The 23,646-nt window shown below is 45.6% G+C and overlaps 1 protein-coding gene across 9 annotated transcripts in view; it reads left to right on the top strand.

Moving 5' to 3' along the window:
* The window catches only part of FRMD4A (FERM domain containing 4A), a 357,044-nt gene that overhangs the window by 182,714 nt on the left and 150,684 nt on the right, over positions 1–23,646 (top strand). The gene's annotated exons all lie outside the window — the stretch shown is intronic.

The following is a 23,646-nucleotide window of genomic DNA, read 5'->3' as shown; positions in this document are numbered from 1 at the left end:
TTGTAATTTACCCAGAGGAAAGGGTGCCTAAAGGCACCTAATCTGTGGAAAATGGGCATTTGCAGAGGGTTTTCAACTGTAGTATAACTAATTACCCCTAAGTGACTTGTGCAATGCCTTCTGACTTCTTCATCTTGCAAAGTCCCAGGCATCTGATTGCCTACAATTTCTGGTTTGCTTGATGTATGGTTTATGTGGTATAGAGAGCTTTGGGGCTTTGATGACTGGCTTCTCTGTAGAGTTACACTAACTGCTTACAGCTTGAGGTATAGTGACACAGCTCTAATAAACTGTGTGTGTTTCTGAGACTGATTAAACTGGGTTAAACAAACTGAGCAGCACAGAAGGAACTAGTCCTGAATGTCACTTTGAAAAGCAACTCATTCCAGTCCATAGGTGAGTCCAGGCTGCAATGTAAACCCACCAGCTTGCCTGCATTTTAAATCAGCCTTAGACAACTGAGGCTAGACGTTTATTCTGTTGTGGGGACAAGCCCGTTATGATATTTATCATCTCCACAGATTTGTCTAATGCCGGATGCTGGAGTGACTGATTGGTATTTGCATTTGGAAAATGGATTTTCTGCTACTCCCTTTTACTTGGTATTTTGCTTTTCCTGTGCTTTGGAAGTCTCCATGTGTGAAGCCAAGTCATACAAAAGGCAACAAATTAAAAGCCTGTAGAAACTGTGTGTGTTGGTTAGAGGGAGACCAGGGCAGGGCTCTTAGTAATTTCAGCAAACTTTGAACCAGCTTCAAATCATGCTCTGGTTTCAGCAGACTTCAGGAATAGATTTTATGGTCTTTGGAGTTCAGCAAGCATGGGCAGCATTTTTATTTTAAGTGTTTGTTTGCTCCAGAAGATACCCACAGCCAGTAACACAAACCCATTACCCAGGGCTTGGCTTTGAAACCCCCCTGAGATGCACCACTGGGATGGCTCCAAGTGAACCACGCTGCCCTCCCTGGGCTCTGCTGACTCTTGGCTGAGCTTAATTCAGAGGTCAGTCTGTGCAGAGGCTGCCTATGGTGTGGGGCTGCCCCACCCTCTCACTGCAGCTTGTCTTAGGAACCTGAACCTGAAGCCAATCAGCTCATGTGGGCCTGGGAAAGGGGAGGGGAAGCAAAAGGGCTCAATGCTGAACCTCATTTTTACCCTCCATCTATGTAATATCATCCTCAAAAACTAAGGTGTTGCTTTTCAGATGTGTCCGGATTCTGATTACTGATAGTGTATCCCAGACTATGCCCCATGCATCAGGGGATGCCACTGCCTGTGGAGGCTCCCAGGACTGGCGTTCTCCCAGCAGATTTATGTTGCTGTGAGCATTGACCAAACCACAAGTGCACTTTTTCCACTGCAAAATGCACGTGCCTTGAGACATTCCCCATGGCATTATATCATGATGCTGGCATATTATTCCCCTTTGCCAGAGTCACCAATGAAATGGGACCAGCAAAGCTGCCTCTCTTCCCACCCAAACAAGGATTAATGTAGCCTGAAAGGCACTCACAGGTCAGGATGGACTTGAATAGTTGTTTGTTTCTCAGACAGAATCTGTGAACATCTGCAAAAGCTCAGTAAAACCACGTCACTTTATTTGTCAATGCCCAGGAGCTTGCAATTCTTTGGAGAGGATCTGAAATGCTGGGTCAGGTACCAAGAGAATTGCTGCTGGGTGGAGGTTTGTTGGAAAAGGCATCTCATAGCTCATCACTGCGCAGTTCCAGCAGCAGCATTGTTCTTAGCAGCCAGCATGAGCTGAGAGCTAACTCTGCACTTATGGATATTAATCCTAAAAGCATTTCCCCCAGTAGCCAGCATCGTCCAATTTAAATGCTGGCAGGGTATTTTAGCAGAGTATTGCTTGGACAGAAAGCCTGACAGTTTAATCACTTCCCAGAGACAGAAACTACTTCCACTGCTGATTATTTAGATGAGCAAATAAGCTCTTGACTGTGCTAGTTTTTGTTGTTACTATATATTAATCCCAAGGTTGCTACTGTACCTTGAGAGCAAGGCAGACCAGTGTAGGACTTCTGCCTGGTACCAGGACTAGAAAAACCCTAAAAAGGAACATTAAAGAGAAACATTAATCAACTTTGTAAAATTAAGCCACGCTTTTTCATACTCTGAAAAGTATGTTTTGTGTTTTCCTTTGAGTTAATCCCATCTCAGTGCATCTCTGGTTCTGGTGCCTTTTGCTGAAGCAGGGTTGGGGGCAGCACAGCAGTGTAGCCCAAAGCCAGGTTCTGGCTGAGCAAGACCCACACTGCTGGGCACCCAACACTGGGGAGAACTCAGCTCCTCCACCAGCCAGGATCATGGCTGTTCAGGTATGGCTCTGACTTAGATAATTTTTTTGTATCCTTGCCCTAGTCTGTTGTCTCCACCACACAAACATCCCAAAGCTTGCCAATTACCTTCTACTGTCCCATCTACAAAATACAAAAATCTAAGACAACATTGTACAGAGGGTACAGATTTACTACCAATACAAAAGGCAGTGGGTTCTTGGAATCAAAACAAGCTCCAGGCATCAACATAATCAGTGTAATTCCCTTATTTATGATGAGAGGCTTTACTTTCTTTGCTCTCAGAAAATCAGCACCAATGCTTTAGATGAAACAAAGTTTTGGGGTGATGCTGGCTGCAGTGGTTAGAGTGGGATCTGAAACATTTCAGTGTTCAAATCCAGTCTGACACAGCATTTGGAAGTCTGGACTTGCTCAAGCTGCACTCTGAGCAGTGGTTGTTATAAAATAGGTTAAAACAATCAGAAAATTGTTCCTTCATTCTTGGTCTCCAGACTGTATTTGTCTCAGGGATGCTGAGTGACTCCATTTTTCACTGTCTGTAAGCAATGCTTTGGTACTCAGGCCATCTGAGCAGTACTGAGGGCTAGAGGCTTTTGGTACCCTGAAGAATACCATCATCTGTCTCAGACTGCATTTCTTTCCTGGCAAATAAATCCTCCCCCAAGTCTGCTGTGATTCCCAGGGACACATTTGTCTGCCCAGTCTGAAACAAACCTCTTGCCTTGATCTGTTTTCAGTGGGGCTAGTAGTCACCAATTATTATATTTTAATTGTAATTAATGTTTGCTATATTTTAATTGTGTTTTGTGATCCACTGTGTGGTTGTCTGACTGCATGATTGGAATTCATTTGAAAAAGGAGATGAACAAATAATAAACTTCCAGGCAGGGCTCTCAGACAGTCAGTTGTGCAAGATGTCACCGAGCTGTCGGATGTATTTTTACCAATGCCCAGATGTCTGACTGCTCTGACCTACTAAACAAATGGCCCTGTGAACTAACACAGTGCCTGCTTTTGCAGAGATACTCACATTTCAAGATGTACTGGGGGAGGGCTGGCTTATTATTATGGGATAAGCAGTCAGTTCTGCATTTTAACATCCTGAAGATAATTCACTATTTATTTAATCTCCAAATCCATCAACAAATGTTTTAGTTTCCCAGCTATGCCTGTGCAATGTCAAAGAACATTAGGCAGTGCAGGACCTACATCTACAGTAAAAATGTGTTTATGTGTCTCAACTGTTTAAAATCCCACCAACTGCTCCTACCAAGTGAGAGGCAGACCACTGGATGCAGAGCCATCTCTCAATGGATACCACTCACAGACATTTAATTCCTCACTCTCTGTAGACAATGTGCACTTTTTACACTCTGCTTCTTATCCACCAAGTGCTTGGAAAGACAGTTAAGTAATTTTACTGCTATAGAAACTGAGGCAGAATCAGATTAAATTCCTTCAGGTTATGGGCAAAAGTGCAGAATTGTCTGCAGTACCTCCTTGCTCCCCAGATGTCCAGTTACAGGCCATGGAATTAAGGAAGGGGGTGGGATGTAGAATTTTGGGGCTGGGTGCTGATCTAAAATGAGGAAGAGGAAAGAGCTTTTGCTGTGCTGGCAATATGGAAATTCACAGAATATTCTATACTTTAGTAAATAGTTTAATTTTGGCTGTTAGGAAGAAATTGTTGTATATTAAGAATTAATCCTTCACTAGGGCACTGAGGCACTGGAACAGACTGCCCAGAGAAGTGGTGGATGCCCCATCCCTGGAAGTGTTTGAGTCCAGGCTGGATGGGACTCAGAGCAGCCTGGGCTGGTGGGAGGTGTCCTTGCTCATGGCAGGGGGGTTGGCACAAGAGGATCTTTGAGCTTCTTTCCAAAGCATTCTGTGATTCTACTGTCCAGATCCTATAATTTTCCCAGAGGAGAATGCACCTCAGGTGCATTCACACTGCTGGCCATGGGGTGCTAATGGCTTTTCCCCCAGCTGCCATGGGCACTGGGAAGTTGACCTGGAGGGTTTTGAGGGTTCTCCCCCATTCACCTGGTGTTTTGCTGGCAGCCTGTAGTGCATCAAAAAAGGGACAGAGTGTTTCCACTTCATGGTGGGATCTGAGACATCCCCACAACCCCATGTACCCTGAGAGGAAACATGGCCTTCCTCCTTAGAAAGGAACAGTTTGGAAATTCCATTCTTGTTTCAGCATCATTCTTCACCTGGTTGCCTTGAAGACATCTCATATTTAGGCACAGTTAAAGATTCAGGAGAAAAAGCAGCATTTTGCACGCCTGCCCTGCTGCTGTAAAAGGCTGCAAAGCAATTTTGGGCAAGAGGGAGGAAGGAAAGGGCTGAAATGTTAAACACATCATTTCAGATTGGCAAAATTTCCAGGTTTTGATTTATAGCTTCATCACCAAGTAGATTAATGTGGAATTCAAACATAACCAGCTCTTTGCTTTCCTTCCAGGCCTGACATATTAACATTTCCCATTAATCTAGTCAGCTCCAGCACGATGAAGGCTGAGGAAATGGGGGATTAGGCATGTGGGAGTGCTGGGTGGGCAGGGGAAAAGAGCCTACAAAATTCACTTAGTTAACTAATGAACTAAAGTAGAGAGCATGGGACTTTGTTCAGGTCTCAGATTCTAGCTGGAGCTGTTTCTGACTCCCTTAAAGACAGCAAACCCAGATCCTTTCTCTTCTGCTGCTGGGCAGAGGGGTTTTCAGTGGGGCTGCTGACTTTCTGCTCGTAAGGACAGTGGTGGAGGTGGGTGCCCCATGGAGCTGAGCACGAAGGGCTCTTTGCTGGCCACTGTTCTCAGAACGTTGTCATGCCCCAGTGCTGCTGGGGTTCAGGAGGCTCCAGGCCCTGGGCTTGCAGTCTGCCCAATTTCCAGTTTTGTGGAGAGGCAGCTATGACTTCTTTTCCCCAGCACTCTTTGCTGATCTAGTCCACAGTCTCTGGAGCTGCCCTGGAGACTTCTCAAACTTTATTGCTACATATTTAAGCATTTATGAGATTTGAACTGCTGCTCTTAGGGGGAAAAAAGAGAGAGCAATGAAAACACCCAAACCAACAACAATGAACCAAAATCACACCAAAAAAAAAAAGGTGAGGGAAAAATAACTATCCACTCAGAGCTGCAGAAAGGCCTAATGAGCCTCATGTGTTTCCAAAGGCAGCTCTGGAACTTGTGGCTTGCAGAGTTTCTCACCCCATCTTCATTACAGGCAGAAGCAAAGAGGGTTAGACAGTGAGAGGAGGGGAAATGCAAATGCTAACAATTCATTTTTGCCAGAAATCATATCCAACAGACAGAAAAAAAAGAAAAAGAAAAGAGTCTGTGGGGAAACCTCAAGCCATTTCCATTCAAGTTGTCTATGAAGAAAGCACAAGAGGGCTCGCTAAGTTCCCACCCCCAGGTATTCTTATAGCACACTATAAAGTTGCCTTCAGCATTTGATACTGACTTCCCCTGCCTTTGTGGGGCTGGGAAGGGCTGGGACAGTCTGGTGGGATCTGTGCCACTGCCACCAGCCCCACCATAGCCCCTGGGGGGCCAACATAGAGCTGCACCAGGCTGGGGCTTGTGCTCACTTATTATTAACAAACACAACCCTCTGGTGTTTTTCATGGGCTGCAGCTCGTCCAGTGCTGCTAAGAAATGAAGGGGACCTTAAATCAATATTGACTCTCCTATTTGTCTTTGCATGAACTTTTATGGGTGGTAGGAGGAGACTGAATGGTCAAGTCTCATGACTGAGCTTTTTTTTGTTCAATAAATACAGCAGCCTCTTAAAAGAGGAGGTGTACTTGGCCTTGGTTTGCTGCACTGTGAATTCTTCCAAGCTGCCTCCCTGTGGGAAACGCTCAACCTCAATTCCAGGCTGTTCATGGGAGAGGAGTTTGGCTGCCCTCTTTGGAACATGGGAAAAGTCCTTCATGGTGTTAAATCCACCCCACTAATGGGTTAGGATTGCCAGTGCAGCTTATAGGGGCCACCAGCTTGAGCAGACACAAGCAATGCTGAATTGATCCTACACAGGGTGGGTCTGAGTCTGTCCCAAAGCTGAGCTCTCTTAAGTCCACCACCAATGACTTGGGTGTTCCTGCACCATCTTTGCTTTAGTCTGCAAGGGATAAAAACTGTGCTCTCCACAGGGAATATAAGCTGTCTCAGCTGAGACAATCTCCAGCAGTTCACCCTGCTTATAACAAAAATGCATCTTACAGCAAAGCGAGGGAAGTATTTTTTGATCCCCTGGGTTTGAGAAGCCAAGTCTGAACTGCTTCTTCCTGGGCTTAGCTATTTTCTGCTCAGTGTCTAGAATCATGAGATGGGATGCATCTTCTGTTCCTTTAGTAATCATAAATTAGGTAATTCATCCATGCTGATTCCTTCCAAGATAGGCATCTTGTGCAAGTCATTCTGTAGAGGTGCCAAGCCCTTTGTGTGGAGACCAGAAAGAGCTGAGACTGCTAAACCCAACTGCATGCTCAAGTATTAAACACCCACAGTCCTGTGACCTAGAGCTCAGTCATGCTGTTCTGATTAAATATATGTCATCAAAGGCCTGGGTGGAAAATTCTGGAAGCCTGAAGGAAGGTCAGCAACTGTCAGGACAGTGCCCAGCAGTTCTGCTCGAGTCATCAAGCTTCAGCTGCTGGAGTTACCACAACATGCTCTGCACTGGGACAGGCCCCCAGGAACCTGCTTTTGGTAAAGAGCTTGGCTTCCCCAGAGAGACATTTGTGAACACTTCAAACCTCTAAAGTAATTGAAAACAGCAGGGAGTTTTGCCAGCAGCACTTTTTGTTTGGTTTGACCTCTTCTGCCTCAAAGAGAAATCCATCTTGAATATACAGCTCAGAGTAGCCCCAGAACAGGTCCAGTCCCATCAGGCTTCCACATGTGCCTTCTCTTGCATAAGAGAAGATGATCATGGGAAAAGAAGGCTTTTTCCTTCACTGTTTCCAACATGCCTTTGAGGCCCCTCCGAAGTCCTTGTGCAAGGGATGCCATTTCCTTCAGATGTTCTCCTGGAGCAAAGGTGGAGCTGACTGGGGCCATTGAGCTAATCCTGCCCTGCCTGTGTTTGCAGCTGCACCCAAGAGGCTGCCATGAATCATCTGTGCTCTTGCAGAAACTCTCTTCACACCCAGCCAACAGCACCCAATTGTTCAGAGATAAACAGGAGCTCTTGGCCATGGGAGTTCTGGGGGAAAAACCAGGCCAAATTAGGCACTCCAAAGATGACTCTTCTGTGATAGCAAAAAAAAAAAAAAAAAAAAAAAAAAAGAACAGAAAAAAGGCTCTGAAAGCCATCCAAGTGTAAATACCAGAAGGCACTGAAGTTGAGGGATGGCTTGCCTCTCCATTGTTCCCTCTGTCCTTCCCAGGTTGGATTGAGGAGGATAAACCCATGCACCTTTGACACTCAGTCACAAGTGGCTACAGGCAACATTTGCGCATTAATTACTTCTTAAGCTTAAATATAAATTTCATATTTTTAGTGTCCACTCCTTTTGATTCATCTAAAAGACTCTTCATTTAAATCTCCCATGCACTGCATGTGTTCAAGTGAGCTCATAGTAGAGGAGGGTTGTTGTTTTCCTAAATTTGAATCTTATGAGCCCAATCTGGAGGGAAATATGGGGTTTTAAACCCTGCCTTTTTTCCTTCCTCTCCTTTCAGTTCAGAAGGTGCCTTTTTTTTAACCATGTGAGTCCACTGAGACTCCAAAACAGCTGACAAAGATCTCTTGGAGAAGAGATCTGCATGGCAGCCAGTGCTAAGTCCCAGCTACAAGAAGTTATCCAAGGTCAAATTCCTCCATGCTCTGAACTTCCATCTACCCCCCAATGGGGATTAAAGTCTGTCCAGCACCTGGCAGGAGTCACCCCCCGTCTGCAGCATTGCATAACTTGCAGGCCCCGTTGTGTGCAGTTACTCACCAACTTCACTGGTCACTGTGCTGCTGGAGCTGCTGAACACTGGGATTTGAGGGGCTTTCATACGCCTCCAGGAGGGCAGGAATGTGGGGTTTACAGTCACTGCAAACCTGCTTTGCTCCACTTCCACGAGGCCTGATCTTAACCCCTCTGCGTTCAGGGGCTTAGCATATTTGTACTGTCACTTCCATGCCCGTAAAGAGGCAGCTCATGGTGAAGAGAGACCTCATTGAGGGCTGGGAATCTTTATGTTACTGTAAGTTGCTGTACTTGGGTTGACCTCTGCTTTTTCTTCTTTTTTTTAATGTTTTTTTATTAATATTATTTAGAACCCCACAGCCACAGGAGCCTAGAATCATGCAGGTCCTCATGTGCACAGCCACAGCTGAGACAACAACTTTGAGTATCATCAGGGCTACAGGCTGAGCTGGGCTTTGCAAAACCTCAGGTGATCAATCAGGGGTTTTTCAAAACCAGACTGCAAATGAGGAACCGTTTGTGCCAGACAAATTATATCAGAGCAGCCACTGGGATGAGGAGGTAGAGAAGGAGGAAGGGGAATAAACAGCACAGGAGTTGGGTAATTTCTAATTAAAGTGAGAATAGAGCCAGTGTTCATCTCAGAAAAGAGAGGTTCTGGGAAGTTCAGTGCATCGCATATTCTCAGGCATTCGTCATCTGAAATGTCTTTTAATTGCCACTATTATATCATATCACAAACATTCTTGTAATTTATCAGTCATAACCTCCTACAAAGGGATTCTTTCATTCAAGCCATTTTCTCAGAAATCTTTTCCCCTTGGATCCCAGTCCTGCAGCACACTCGGACTGGGAATCTGGAAGTGGAACTTTTTTCTTCTTTTTTTCCTAAACAGAAGTCGTTGCTTTGCAGACAACATATTTCACTAACGGTCTGTGTCCCAGTTTCAACTTCTTTCCTCTTCATCCCACGATAATCAGCTCTTAACAGCTCTCCTTCCTCTTATGGTAAAAGCTGAAATGTAAATAATCAGGATGTCCTAAGTGTCAGGAGCCAGCTGAGTCCTGCTAGCCCAGACCGTGGGTCTCCGACACCCGGCTGCCTTAAACATTTGGCTCAGCCAACAGACTGTATTTATAATGTAAACTCCCCTTGTCAGCTCCTAACTCCTGGCTCCAGTTTTAGAAAATTTAACATTTCTGGGGGTTGTATTTTCCCACCACTTAGTCAAGAGCTGAAATTTTCCCTCTCAGAAAATACACTTGTGTGTCAAAGGCCAACGACAGAAAAAATATCAGTAGTTTTGCAGCCTAAATATAGCACAGAACTGAGATCCCAGATTCCTGTGAAAGAGCCAGTGTAAATAGCCATAGTCTGTGCAACCTGGGAGGGGGCTGCACCCGGGGCTTTTTCTGTATGTTGTTGTACACCATGGTGCCTGAATGTCCTGGAATGGGTGAGGAGCCCTTTTTGCAGGGACATCCTGGCCAAAGCCCTTCCCATCTATGGCCTTCATTATCCAGCCTCAGCAAAAAGCTTCAAAGGCACCCCAGCCTGGAGATGCTGTCCTTGCACTGCTTACATCCATGGGTCATAAAGGGTTGGTTTGGTTGTCTTGATGTGAAAGCCTCAGGTTCAAGTGCTGCCCTTGGCTTTGCCAAGGAGTCACATTGCAAGGATAAGCCATGAGGATGATCCCCCTGTGAACACAAAACCAGCCAGAGGAAATTAAGCCTTGGTCCTCTGCTGGGTGCTGGTGATCAGCACTGGCTCCAAGGAATAATCCACTGCCATCCCGAGTGGGAGAATGTATAATAGCAGAATTAATCACATCCTTACCCGCAGATGGTTTACAAGCACAAACTCATTCCTCTGATCCATCTCATCTTACAGCTCAAACACAGAGCAAGAAGTTCATACATAAAGTCTTTCCTATCAGTAGCTGGGGGTGACCAGGAAAGATGAATCCATTTGCACTGCAGAGGTCTAGGATTGCCCAGGACCATCTTCCACCCACCTCACCTTCAGCCTATGCCATTGTCTCTCACTTATTAATACACATGGATAATGTCTTAACCATTAACTGTAGATGGGAAAGACATGAAAACCATTAGAGCTTCTCCTCCCTCTTGTATCAGGCTTGGGAGGGTTGGAATTAAATGAAACCTGGCCAAGGGAAGTGCAGGAGGGAATACAGTGTGCGTGGTGCTGAAATGGTTTGTGAATGCTCAAGGGTGGGCAGAGCTAATTTCTGTCAAAGCTGATAACGCTGGTTTACCGCATCCCTTTTCATTTCACTCACCCAACTCTCAGAGGATCTCATTATCCTGGAATTCGTTCAAGAGTCCCCATCTCCTCTAACAGGGCTCCAGACACCTTGCAGGTCTCCTGAGATTAATTGATATTAATACAGAGTAGTCGTAAGTTTTCCCAATGGGGCATTTGCTCTCGTGTCTCACAAGTTTGTTGTGTTTTAGGGATGAGTATATTTGGATGGCCTCTTGGGATTTTCTCTGAAGTTTTTTTCAAAGGAAAGGTCTTCACCAAATCCTTTCACTCATGCATTCTTTTGTGGGATGTGCTTTCCTCTTTCATTCTCAGCCACTATTTGCTTTGGTGCAGCCAGGCTGCTGTTTGAGTAGCAGGTACGAGACTGAGCAGGGTGGCAAACCCAAAGGGACTACAAGCCCGCAGCCTTGGAGAGCTGCAGTGCCACTGAAATACCACATATCTGCCGTCTCACAGATCAGGCAGACCTGCTTTCCTTCCATCTGCTGCTTGTCCTCTTGCTTTCCAGCATTTTTTGCTCTGCCGGTCCTTGCCAGGAGTTGCACCCTATCTCGTGTTCATAAGCAAATTAAAGTGCTTGCAGGTGACACTGCTCCTAACGTCCTCTGAGGCAAAACCCAAATGCAGCTCAGGATGCCAAGTGCTGCTTCCCAAGTCCATAGTGCACCCCAGGAGTGAGAGCAGCTGAGTGATTGAGCATTGTAGTGCAGCAGCTGTGGAGCATGGGACCGGCTCTTTGAAGACTCCTATGTTAGTCATCACTGACCTCATTTTGATCACCCATCAATATGCTCATCCTTTTATTTCAAAATACCCAGAGAGTCTTCATGCAAAATGAAGCACACTCATAAAAAATACTCCAAAAGGATTTTGCTGGGCTGTTTGGCAGTTTGGGAAAACTGCAGAATCACTATCATTTGACAGTTTTCATAGCTATTTTTTAAAAAGGGAGTTTTAAATTAGTAGTGTAAGAGCCATGTGGAATCTGGAGTCAGATTGAGACAAAGCTGGATCTCAAATCAGCAGTTGTTCTGTTCTGGACTGGGGAGGCTTTTCAGGTTTATTCAGCTTACCAGCTGAATGCTGGGAAGTGGTGAATAAGCTGCTTCATTTTTGAAGGAAAGACATGAATAGCAATGTTAATTTAAAAGGAGAAATTTGCCTCGGATCCATTGTCCTGGCCTGAGGCAAGGACACTGGGCTCTGCACCCAGCTTTGCCAAGGACACTGTAGCATCTTGGGATATTGCAAGACCTGTGATGCCTGTGTGTCTGTGTTTCCTCCTCCCTTGTCCAGAATTGCTTTGGGACTATCTGAGTTTATAAAAGTGCACTTTACACGAGATTTCAGCCAAGCTACAAAAGCTGCACTGTGCATAATGAACAGTTCTCTTAATGAGAGAGAGCACCATCATTCAGCACCAAATTCATGCAGTCAGTGCAGTCGTGGGCCTTCATCGTGCAAATGCAAGGGACAGCTTCAACACCATGGGCTGGTAGGAGCAAAGTTGCTGTGCAGAGCTGAGACCATAAATCAGGAGGCAGAGCTGGATTAACTAGCATGCACAGCAGGACCTGGTGTGGAAGCAAGGGTAGGTGTGTTTTTGTGGTCCTGCTGAGCTGGGCTGCTCAGACTTTCTTGCCCAAGCAAGAAATATCCCCTTTTCCAGGTTCTTTCAAATCCTTTGAGCTTGGATTATTGCCAGAAAACCAAAGGAGCACAGTGAAAATCCAACAAATCTCTCTGTTATCCTTTTCCAGGCAGTGATAGGACTGATAAGGGGTCTTGTTACCAAAAAAAAAAAAAAAAAAAAAATTAGAGATCTTATTTCTTTCCCTGTTTTCATAGAACCATTCCTGGTTTCTTTGTGTTTTCCTTCCCTTTCATGACCCTGAGCATCTGTACCTGAAAGACTTCATAACCCACCACTAAATGGCTTCACAAGGCAGCCTTAAACAGGTACTGTTTAACAGCAGAAACTCAAGTCAGGCACCAACCCCCCCAGTATTTGCTGAATCAGAGTCTTAAATTGTATTCAACAATAAAATCTGTAAAGTGAGGAGCAGTGTGAGGACTCGAACAACAAGTTCCACTTTCCCAAAACACAGTATTTACCAGTAAAACATCTAACCCTGGGAATGGACAGAGGAGGGAGAAATTAGGAGAAGGCACGAAGCTGTGATGCACAGTACCACCTAGTGACAGAGCCTGGCTGCATGAGAAGGGCAACCCTGTGTTTGCAAAGTTCAGGGTCCATTTGCCCATTCCGTCCTTAATCCGATTTCCCAACTGCGCCACATCCATGACACATCTCTCCTGCAGTGGAGGGACAGCACCATTCCAGCAGCTGCTGATTTTTTCCACTTTTTTCATGGTTTGTTTTCTTCAAAGCAGAGGTTGGATGGACAGGGTTCCTGGTGTCCCATCAGAGGCAGCAGTGGGTGCTGTTTTGTTGGCTGTGTGGGGCATGCAGGTTGGGCTCAACGCACATCTCCCACTGAATCACCCACGAGGAATTCCTCAGTGCATTGTGCAAACAGGGAAGGGGAAAATGCAGGGTCCAGTGAGTAATGCAGCCTTTCAGGGCATCTGAAATGAAAAGAAATGCCACTAACTTGTTCCATTTTTAGAAACTATGTGAAAGAGCAGCGTGACAGGCTCTGCTCAAGAGCGGGCTTGTAACCTTTTCCATTAATTTCTTTTCAAAGAATTGCTTATTGAAGGCTAAGCTGCTTTTTATAAGCCTTAGAGGCTGAGAGTGTCTTTGCCCTTTTTTTATTATTATTGCTGCTCCTCTCCCTTGCTCTCTTTTACAGACAGCAGTTACTGTACAGTGGTAGTGTTTCTCTCTCTGAGGCAAGCCCAGCATCGAGGTGGGAATTCTGTCACCTTTTGGCAGAGGTGGGATTGCATACAGCAAAGTGAAGAAATCCAGTTCTCTTGAATTTCCCCATATTCCAGCCCACAGATTTACCCATGATCCAAGCAGATGTGCTTAAAAGAATCTGATTCCTTCTCCTCATTAAGGTCCCTTTACACAAGTTCTGCAGCGAGGGCTAAAAGGCTCCGCTCAGTCTCCACGTGTGGGTGAGGAGCACAAGAGCTCGTGGGAGGCAGCACAAGAGCTCTGCACCTCCCTGCAAGGCCCCATACACATGCAAGGCTCCTGCACACATTCTGCCTTAAATGTTTGTGTGAATTACAGAGGGGCTGGAAGAGCCTGTGCTCTGTGTTTTGTGTCAGCAGACAGGGTGGGTGTGTGTAAGGTTAGAGTTAGGGTCAGGGTTAGGGTTAAGGTTAGGGTAGCCTTTTTGTCCTCCTTCCCAGAGAAAGGCTCCCCAGGGAAAGGATATTCAGGCTCTCTCCTGGTCCTCAGCTAAATCTTCCCTAGTTGATGGGCAGACTCTTGCTTGCACACCAAGCTAGCTGAGATGATTTTCTTGAACTGACATCCCTTCCTTGAATTTCACTAAAGACTGGATGGGAACCCAAACACCAATGCTGCCTTCCTTTCAGTTGCTAAAATCTACTAAATCACTGGAGTGCAAAAAAAAAAAAAAAAAATAGCACATTTGTTGGGGCCACCAACATGATTTTGTCCTGAAAAGGGTAATGTAAAGCCCCTGAGTGCAGTGATACCAGCAAGAGCACCCTGCCACCCATGGAATGAGGTCTGCTCTCATGTAGACAGCCATCCCACAGCAAGTACAGGATTTCCAGCATGATTTCTTCTTAGCTTTCTTATTCTTCTTGAGCTCATTGCTTTTTTCTTTCCCACAATCCATGGTGCTATGTCCAGCTCCTGAGCACGGCAGCTCTGGAGGAGCTCCTGCAGCTGGGTAAACACTCCTGAGTGAATGGGGCCCTTCACAATGGAACCACCAGGAAATCCAAACACTGTAAAGGCCAACAATTCAGCGGGGACATAATCCTGTCATTACAACCCAAGCCCCAGGAAAACACAGTCTGAATTGAGTTGCACCCCAAACAATAGGTTTTCCACCCCACAGGTCTCCAGGAGTGGCTCTTTCCCTTGACTTCGTTCAGCCATTCTGCAGACAGATATTGGGATGTCTCCCAGTCAGATACTGGGATCTCCCCCCTCCCCACCCAGGATATTGGGATGTCTCCCAGTCAGATACTGGGATCTCCCCCCTCCCCACCCAGGATATTGGGATGTCTCCCAGTCAGATATTGGGATCTCCCCCCTCCCCACGCAGGATGTTCCAGCTGCATTCGGCTGCACCAGCCCCACTCCCCTTACAGGCCTGCAGTCCGTGTGGAGATAGGGTGGAGGGATGATAAATGCAGAAATATTAACAGCTTGAATTCTGTCCAGGTCTATGCAGGGGTGAATGTGAATTATGACAGTGAGTTTACTGCTGATTTATACCAGAGCTGGGTCAGGCTGGCTGTTTCCACAGGCAGAGGGTTATGTGGGCTTTTGGGCAGCAGGGTGAGGAGCAGAAGTGGAGGAGTCTATTCCATGTTTTTCCCTGGCATGTGGGAACAGGTGTTGGAAATCCAGTGTCATTTACTTCTGTATGTCATTTGTACAGTGGCTTTGTCCACTGTGGTTTCTTCTGGCTCTTGGATTCCTTGCTTGGACTCATGCAAGCTCCCTTTCCCCAGGATGTACTAATCATACATGTTTTTCTGGAATGCAATTGCATGCAAAGCAACTCTCATTAATCTCTGTCCATTGCTTCAAGGCAAACTTCCTTAGCTGTAAATTGCAGATTTTACCACGATCTGACCTTGAACAGAGAAGCCAATATAATACATGCTGATATGGGCAACTGGCTGGGAGTCTCAAGTGAGCAAACACCAAGCCAAATCCCAAAGTCCAGAATTAGGCAGCTTTATAGTAACTGAGGAGCTGGCTCACTGTGCTATTGGCATACAGGGAAATTAATCATATCCTGCAACAACGTCCACAGGATGTGTTTGATTTATTACTAATCCTGAACACTCTTGCAGCTGCTGATGTGCTGCCAGAGGGTGCTGTAATGATGCAGCTGGCACCCCTGTCGTGACAGCCATCAACACAGCCAGTGCCTGGTGCTGGATCCATCATCCGCAGCGTTTGCTACCTGAGCTGAAAAATCAAGCCCTGGAGCTGAGAGTTTTAAGTCTGTGTCCTATATAAATAATATTTATTTATTATTATTATTATACATTCTTATACAACCATAAGAATGTATAATGTGCCCAGAGTGGGGGGAACATGTATAAAATAATAGATATTTCAAAATACGTGAATCTGCAGAACAAAACTGTTCTTGGCTCAGCCTCTGTGAGTTTCTATCACCCAGCTGCCCCGTGCTGGGCAGTCAGTGGTGGAGGTGTGTGGGGAAGCTGTGCATCACCCTGAGGCCAAGATGGTTTGTAATCAAGAATGGAAAGACACAGCTACAGCAGCCCTGTCTTCCCAAAACACCTCTGACCCACATGAGATTAGGCCATGGAAAGAGGATATGAAAGAAATTAAATTCTCATTCTCTGAGGGTTTCTTGCCTTGTTTTAGTCCTGGGCCTTGCCTGATAAAAGGCATTTCCAATTTTAAAATTCACAACCCAGTGTTTGGAAAAACTGAAATATATTCACTATGGCAGTATTTATATTACATGTTTTTCTTAAGATTTAAAAAATTAATGCCCTTTTTTTTTTTGGTAGGGAAAGTCAAAATAAATTGTTGTGAATTTTCCCACTTTTTCACAACCAAATATGACTTTTAGCAAAACATAAATTTCCAGGGCATTTTGTCATTTTGCCAAAATACTATTTTCATCAGTACCTTTCCAGTTTAGCAAGTAGTTCCTTTGCTCAGGGGCTGGTCATGCACACAGCACTAACTGTGCCTGCTGACCAGGAAAGGGCTGTTTCCATTCTCATACCAATGGTGCCACTGACAAAAGGAGATTAGACTTATTCAGTTCAGCTCACTTCTCGTGGAAAAACCTGCCTTGTCCAGAACACAAGAGTCTGATTATCAGAGCAAGGGTGATGTGTTTCCCAGGGTAAAGATGAAATGGAAGGTAAGACAGCTTCTGAAGAGGGTTCCACTGAGCTCAAGGTCGCTTCAAAAGACCTTTCTTCTCCAGGATGTGCAGTCATGTCATGAGTTAGGCCTGGCTTTAAATCCCTCAAAATCAGAGATTGATTGGTAGGGCTGGTTTAAATGCACAGAACTCATAGCTGTGGACATCAAGATACAAGGCTTTACCTGTGTTATTAACACTGGGATAGTGTTTTTGCCTGACGTTCCCATCTCCTTCCGCCCTGGCCAATAAAGCAGGGGGAAGCTGGTGCATGGCAGGAGACCCTTGCATCATCTGGAGACCCTTCCCCAGGGCAGGGTCCTCCTCCTCCAGCACAGGAAGGACATCTGTGACCCAGTGTGGAGACCCTGGGGCAGAGATCCAGGTCAGACGTGGCCCAGCCTGGCTGTTAATTATCCCACAAGGAAGGGGAACCCGCCGCGTAAATCATGAAACGAGGGCTGTCAGCATCACAGGGGATTCGCACTGGGATGACAGGCATGACCTGCTTTTCATGCTTTCTCTTTTTATTTGGTGACATGCTGTCATTCAGTGAATAATCTGGAGTTTTTCTCTCGGGGGTTTCTCCCTTGTTCCTTCAGTACTGAGGATAAGCAAGGTGGGGATGTGGGACAGCAGTCACACAGCTTCAAATGCCCCAATACAATCCCTTGCAGCTGGGTAACTCTCTTTGTCCTGAATGCATAAAGTCTTACTAAATTACACTGGTACCTAATGCACAGCACCTTCAGGATTGCCTTCAAAATTCCTTCAGCATGGTCACCCACTAGCCCTAGTTCTCCCTGAGATACATCCCACACCAGAGCAACAAATATACATCAATTTTGCACATAAACATATGCACGTGTGTGGGGAAGAGTCCTTAAAGCAAGCAAACTGCCAACCTTCCTGCAGCAACCTTTGGTTTTAATCTGTGGGCATTTTCAAAGAGGGAAAGGTGGGTTCTGAGTTAGAACATTCCTTGTTGTGCCAGGAATGGAGATACCAGCCCAAAAAGCCTATTCAAATGCTTCCAAAAGGTGGGGTTGGTTTCTCAGCACCTGGGATTCTTGACATCACCCCAAATGAGTTGCCTCAAGTTAATGCAGCCCTGAGTCTCCATTTCAGCTGAACTAAGATCTCTGTTTGCCTAAATGTGACATTTAGCACAAGGTCTCTCAGCACTGCACCAGGGCAGCATTAGGCACCAAACATGAGATGTGGCAGCATATTTAGACGTGTGGACATTCAGGCCCAACCCCAACCAAAATCTACCATGTTCAGCAGAAACTTGCTTTAATCCCTTCTAGCTCATCAAGCTGTTGATAATTATAAATCATAATTATATTATAGTAGTAAGCCATCAATTACTAGAGACTACAAGAGAGAGAAATGAAAACATTCTCTAAATTTATGCTGTTGCAAAGTGATTTTGACAGGCTCTCTGCTGACAGCACCTTGCATCTGCCATACTGAGCACAACAGCAGGCTCACTACAGGTCACTGCCTAAATGGGGGTTGTATTTTTGTTCTAATACATTGCAGATCTTTAATTCTGTAGAGAAGGAGGCTCAGGGGTGATCTTATCACTCTAACTACCTGAAAGGAGGTTGCAGCCAGGTGGGGGTTGGACTCTTCTCCCAGGCAGTAAGTGACAGGAGGAGGGGAGATGGTCTTAAGGTGTGCTAGGGGAGGTTCAGGTTGGACAGTGGGAGGAATTTCTTCATAGAAGAGGTGATGAGACATTGGAATGGGCTGCCCAGGGAGGTGGTGGAGTCACCATCCTGAAGGTGTTTAAGGAAAGCCTGGACATGGCACTCGGGGTCATGGTCTGGTTGACAAAGTGATGTTTGGTCAGGGATTGGACTTGATGAACTCAGAGGCCTTTTCCAACCTCATTGAGTCTGTGATCCTGTGATTACAGTAGGGTCCAGCAAAAGGTCTGGATGCTGTAGCATAGGGACAAATGTGCCCTTTCACAAGCATCTTCTGTGCCCACGTAGCACCCAAAATTCAGGGCCAGCTCCTCCTGCCTGGGCAATGCTGGATGCAAAGCAGAAGCAAAAGTACTTTTTGCAGTGATTTTTTTGCAGCCATCCTCAGGGGAATCATTCCCCAGGAAGCCTCAGGTGGCTTTGGGTACCCAGGGCTTTCCACAGTTACAAGACCAAGAAAGAATCTGAGCATTATGGTTGCTCAAAAGAAGCAAAGCCCATGGAAAGCTGGGTTATGTTTATGAGTTTAGAGTGGCTGGCATCCTCAAACACCCCTTAGCAATGCTATAGCCATAATTATGGTCCTTAAGCTGCTGCCAGTAGTGTCAGGGCACTTGGTTGAAGAAGGAGCAGTGAGACACAAGCCACCTGCTCCCATTCCATTGCTCCAGCTCCCAGTGAGGCACAAGGAGCAGCATGGAGAAGCAGCCCTGTGTGCATGAATACCCATCCACAGGGGCTGTGCAGAGAGTGCTGAGTTTGTCATATTTATGTCACTTTAGGCTCTGTTTCAGATGAAGACAGGGGTTTGGGCAGGCCAGCTCCCTGGTGCTGCTCTGTAGTTCAGTCCCTCATCCCCTGGAGACAACCAGAAGCCACTGCAGATTGCTCTGGGGGTTAGCCACAACCTTCAAAAAACTATGGAAAAATGCACTGTGTCCACCATTCTTTGTCAAAACAATAAATAACAGCCTGCCAAAGTTGGTAAATATTCCATGGAAGGCACAGGAGGCCACAAAGTGCATGTTTTATCAGTGGCCAGTCCAACATTTGCATCTGGCAGAGATCATGCTCTGCACCCAGAGCCACTGTGAGTTTTCAGCATTAGCATTGTGCCTTGAATGCATTTCTCACCCCATCTCCTCATTTCTAGGGATGCCATTACAAACAGAGGACCTGGTTTTATTATTCAGCAGCAAATCAATCCGGCTATGCTGAGCACAATCCAATTATTGCTTGTAGTTACAGTAGGCTGAAGAAGTCATAAATAAATGAGCACTGTATTTAACATTTCAGTGCCACTGCAAGCACCCAGACCCTTGTTGGCTCTGTGTGAATGGCTTGGTGTAGGGAGGGTTTTTGGTAGGCATGGCAGCGCTGTCAGAAGGCAGGTTGTGGTGCTCCATGAGGGCCCAGACAATTGCAGGATAAATAAGGAGTAAATGCAGGTACTTTTTTTCTTTTGTTTCCCAGCATGAAGGTCAGCAGGGGCCTCTTCCTGCTCCTCTCGTGCTCACCCAGTGGGAGCAGAGTGAACATGTGTCAGTCCATGGGTGCAGGAAAAGGTGCTTTGTGAAACCCTAGACAGCTCCCAAGGGGACAGGGCTGAATGCTGGGCTCACTTTCCTTCTCTTACCACCATTCCCAAAGCATCCCAGATGTTTGGTTTTGGGTTTCAAACCTTATTTTGAGAGGTTTTGGGTTGTTCAGTGGAAATGAAGCATCCTGCAGTATACTAGTTACTCATTACCTCATTAGCACAATGATGTATGAACAGCCACACAAGCACAACGATGCTCAGCTGCAATATAAACACAGTCACTGCTAAACTGACTCATTGAAAAAAGTATTCCTTACATCTGGCTTTCTTTTGAATTGTTTTTTTCCCCTCTGTTCTATTATTTTCCTCCAGACTGCTTTCCTACTTTTAACTTCAGTTGTCCCAGTTTGTGCAAGCTGTCACAAGTGCTGCAAGGAGGGAAGGTGTCCCCAAGCAGGCAGCCTGCAGGGACCTGCCACACAGGGCCCGTGTGCATGTCTGTGTCCCTCTCCATCCCCAGTCAAAGCAGCCCAGAACTCTGCCCATGCTGTGATAGTGGTGAGGAGGATGCTGGAGTTTAACTTGTGCACTCATTTATATTCAACTGTTCAACTGTAGGGTCAAACTAATTACTTTTCTAAGCTATTATTATTATTACTATTATTATTATTAATTTATTTGCTGTTTCTGCCATGGAGTTTATAAAAATGACATTTGCAATTCTGCACCATCCCTTTATGTGATTTTGTTCCTGGTCACTTACTTGGTCGTGCAGAAATCAGTTTTCTTCACTAGCTTGGAAAAAAGCAAGTGAAGCAGCAAAGCAAGTGGCAGCTTCTTGATTCTGTTTTCAGAAGCAGCAAGCTGTCCTCAGCCATACAGCAGTTTAAGGATTTTGTTCTGAGGGAATAAAAGGATGAGAGGGAAATGGGGTGTTTCCTACGGATTGCCTTGTTTATTTGCTTGGGCTTGCTTGTTTCTCTGCGAGGGGAAATCAGCAGGAAAAATAATTTCTAGTGAAAGCCATGAAAAAGGAAGACTTCCAGATTTCCCTCCAGATATTTTGCACAGCCATACATAAAGTATTTAGTAAGCTGCTACTGAAATCAACTCCTCTCAAGGGTTGTTCTTCCCTTCCCTGACAGCAACAGAATGGCCTCTTGTGGGGTCTCCAGTCTCCAGGTCTGAGTGTTGGCTGTATTTAGCTGAAATAACCATCTGAAACATTGAGAAGTGACATCCTTGTTCTTTGGGGAGCCTTGTAACAAGCACTGCTTTCACTCCCATGGATATAGTGGCATGGAAAGGCACAAGGACCAGCCAGGTCCTGACCTCCAGAGCTTTTCCCACTGGGTTGAACAGCAGAGAAGTGGCTGCTGTCCCAGTTGCTCTAGAGAATCAAATGCTAGGGCACACTGCACACAGATCCAGTGCATCATCCTTAAAAGTTAAAAATTTAGTGACATGACTTGAAAAACCTTCCTATTTCTAGGTAGGCTGAAGCCCAGAGGCCTGAATTCAGAGGTCATGAGATTCCTCACCTGACTCAGGAGTGGCAGCAGATTTCTGTGGAGTGGCACAATCCTCAGACTCGACTGTAGGTCCGCCCCAGCTCAAAATCTGAGTATGTGTGCTCTTCCTAGAGGCTTTATTTATTCTGGCCTTGGTGGAAGCACCCAGCCCAGCACTGGCAGCTGCAGGAACAGTGCTGTAAGGGCTCTGGGAATAACCACAGAGACAACCTATGTGATCACCACTGGAAAAACCCACCATTCACCACCAATTATCACACTCCAGGTCTCAAGAGAAGCTGCAATTATTCCCTGCTCCAAGTCTAGAGCAAATCAGCATTTTTCCAGTAATTGCAGTGTAGTAACTATTGTAGATGTTGACTTTTTAATAGCAAACACTGCTCAAGCATTAGATTTACAGCCATGTTAGTTAGCTTTAGTGACTTGGGAATCAATTACCTTGCTGTGGAACATGACCAAAGATTATAGGGTAGCCCATGTAATAATTCACACTGCCATCTAGGAGGAAAACTGTAACTTCAGTGTTTCACATACAGACACCCTGTTTGCACAGCAATAATTCCAGTAATAACAGCCATAAAAAGGGAAAAGGGGAAAAGCAGTGGCTACAGAATAGGAGGAGATGTGTAGAGAGCACTGGGAGGTGTTGGGAATTTTGCCATTCTCAGTTATTTTTCAGAGTGATAATGGTGGCAGCATTTAGGTAATGACTGTGTCTCCCCAGTGAAACTCACCTGGGTTGGTGCTGCACAGCCCTGCCCAGGAGAAAGCTCATCCCAGCCCAGGCACTGGGGCACAGCCACTGTGTGTGTTGTGTCACCAGCAACACAAACCCCACTGCCAGCCCTCAATCCCTCACTTCCAACTTGCCCTCTTGACTGGTGCCAGCTCTGCTGATTTCCAGCATCAGTTTTATAGGCAGCATTTTGCCCATTTTCTGCCCACCTCTCTGCTCCCCAGCACTTGTTCCCACACTTGACTCTTTTATCCCACATGGGGCAGGAAAAATTTGTGCCTATTTTTCCAGGTCCCTCTGCACAAAGGAAACATCTTTCCTTTAACTCCTTTGAAACAAGACCACCCAGGTCAGCTTTTCAGTCTGCGTTTCCAAGCAAGTTACGGAGAAAGAACATTTAATTAATGTTTTTCCTCCTGCAACGAAGTTGCTGCTGTGACCCTTTAACTATTGGCTTTGTTCATCTTTCTCTCATTTATTTCCCATTTATTTCAGTCCTCCCTTCACATGAAGCTGGCAGCTGAGCTTTTGGAAGCATCCAAGTACAGCAGTCCCCCTCACGAAACAACAACCAGAGAAATTTAATGAAAACTGGTGACTGTCATTATAAAATTAACTAGAACAGAGTCTTCCATATGCAAATATTCATCACCATACAATAAAAAGTGTATACTAATATATCAGACAATTCCCTTGACTCTAACCAGCAGAGCACACTCCATTTTCAAAATTACCAAGGCTCAAAAATATTTAGACTGCTTTAAAATAATGGAATTAATAAAATGCATAGAGTTGGGCTCTGTTCTCCTTCACCTCCTGGATTCAGCCCAGAAAAGCAGGTTTTCAGAAAAATGTCATCTATCATGAGATTTGGCAACCTTGCACTCTCAGACCGTAAGGTCACTGTCACTGCAGCAAGGCAGCTGTCTCTGGGAGGAGGAGGGGGGCAGAAGTGTCTGACTGCAAGCCAGGGGACAAGAAAATTAGCATTGCTCCAAATGAGGAGCCTGAGCTACAGTGGGGAGACAGCATCACTGGCCAAATCTCACAGGGATGTGTGACCCTGCTCCAGCCACCTGCCCATCAGGCGGGAACATCCAAACCAGGGTCCCCAGAGAGCAGCACAGCCCTGCCACCATCCGTGGTGGTGGATCCTCAGCAATCCTGTGCAGACAAGGCACAGGAGAACCTTTTATCATTGGTTTCCCTTGTTACAGCTTGAATATGCAAAGGACGGTGCACAAATGCAGTCAAGTCCCAGTGCAGGTGTTTGTCCCAATTTTGGAGGTGCAGTTTATTTGTATTTCGTTGCAGCTAAGCAGTGATTGCAAACATCAGGGACTGTGGGGCATTTGGGTTATATTTCCTCTCCTACTCCCATACAGAGTATTGCTGCAGAAATTCTTGTTTTGCCTGAAAATATGTATTTCACTAACCATGACTGTGTTTAAGCCTGTTCAATTGCTTTAATAACAGCCCTTCCAACACACTTAATATGAAAGTGTTTTCAGTGTACTCAAATTCTTATCAGCAGAGTGC

Source organism: Motacilla alba, chromosome 1A (genome assembly GCF_015832195.1).
Source record: "Motacilla alba alba isolate MOTALB_02 chromosome 1A, Motacilla_alba_V1.0_pri, whole genome shotgun sequence".
NCBI classification, from domain to species: domain Eukaryota; kingdom Metazoa; phylum Chordata; class Aves; order Passeriformes; family Motacillidae; genus Motacilla; species Motacilla alba.
Note: the sequence above shows the minus strand (reverse complement) of the source record. Positions and strands in the feature narration are given on the sequence as shown.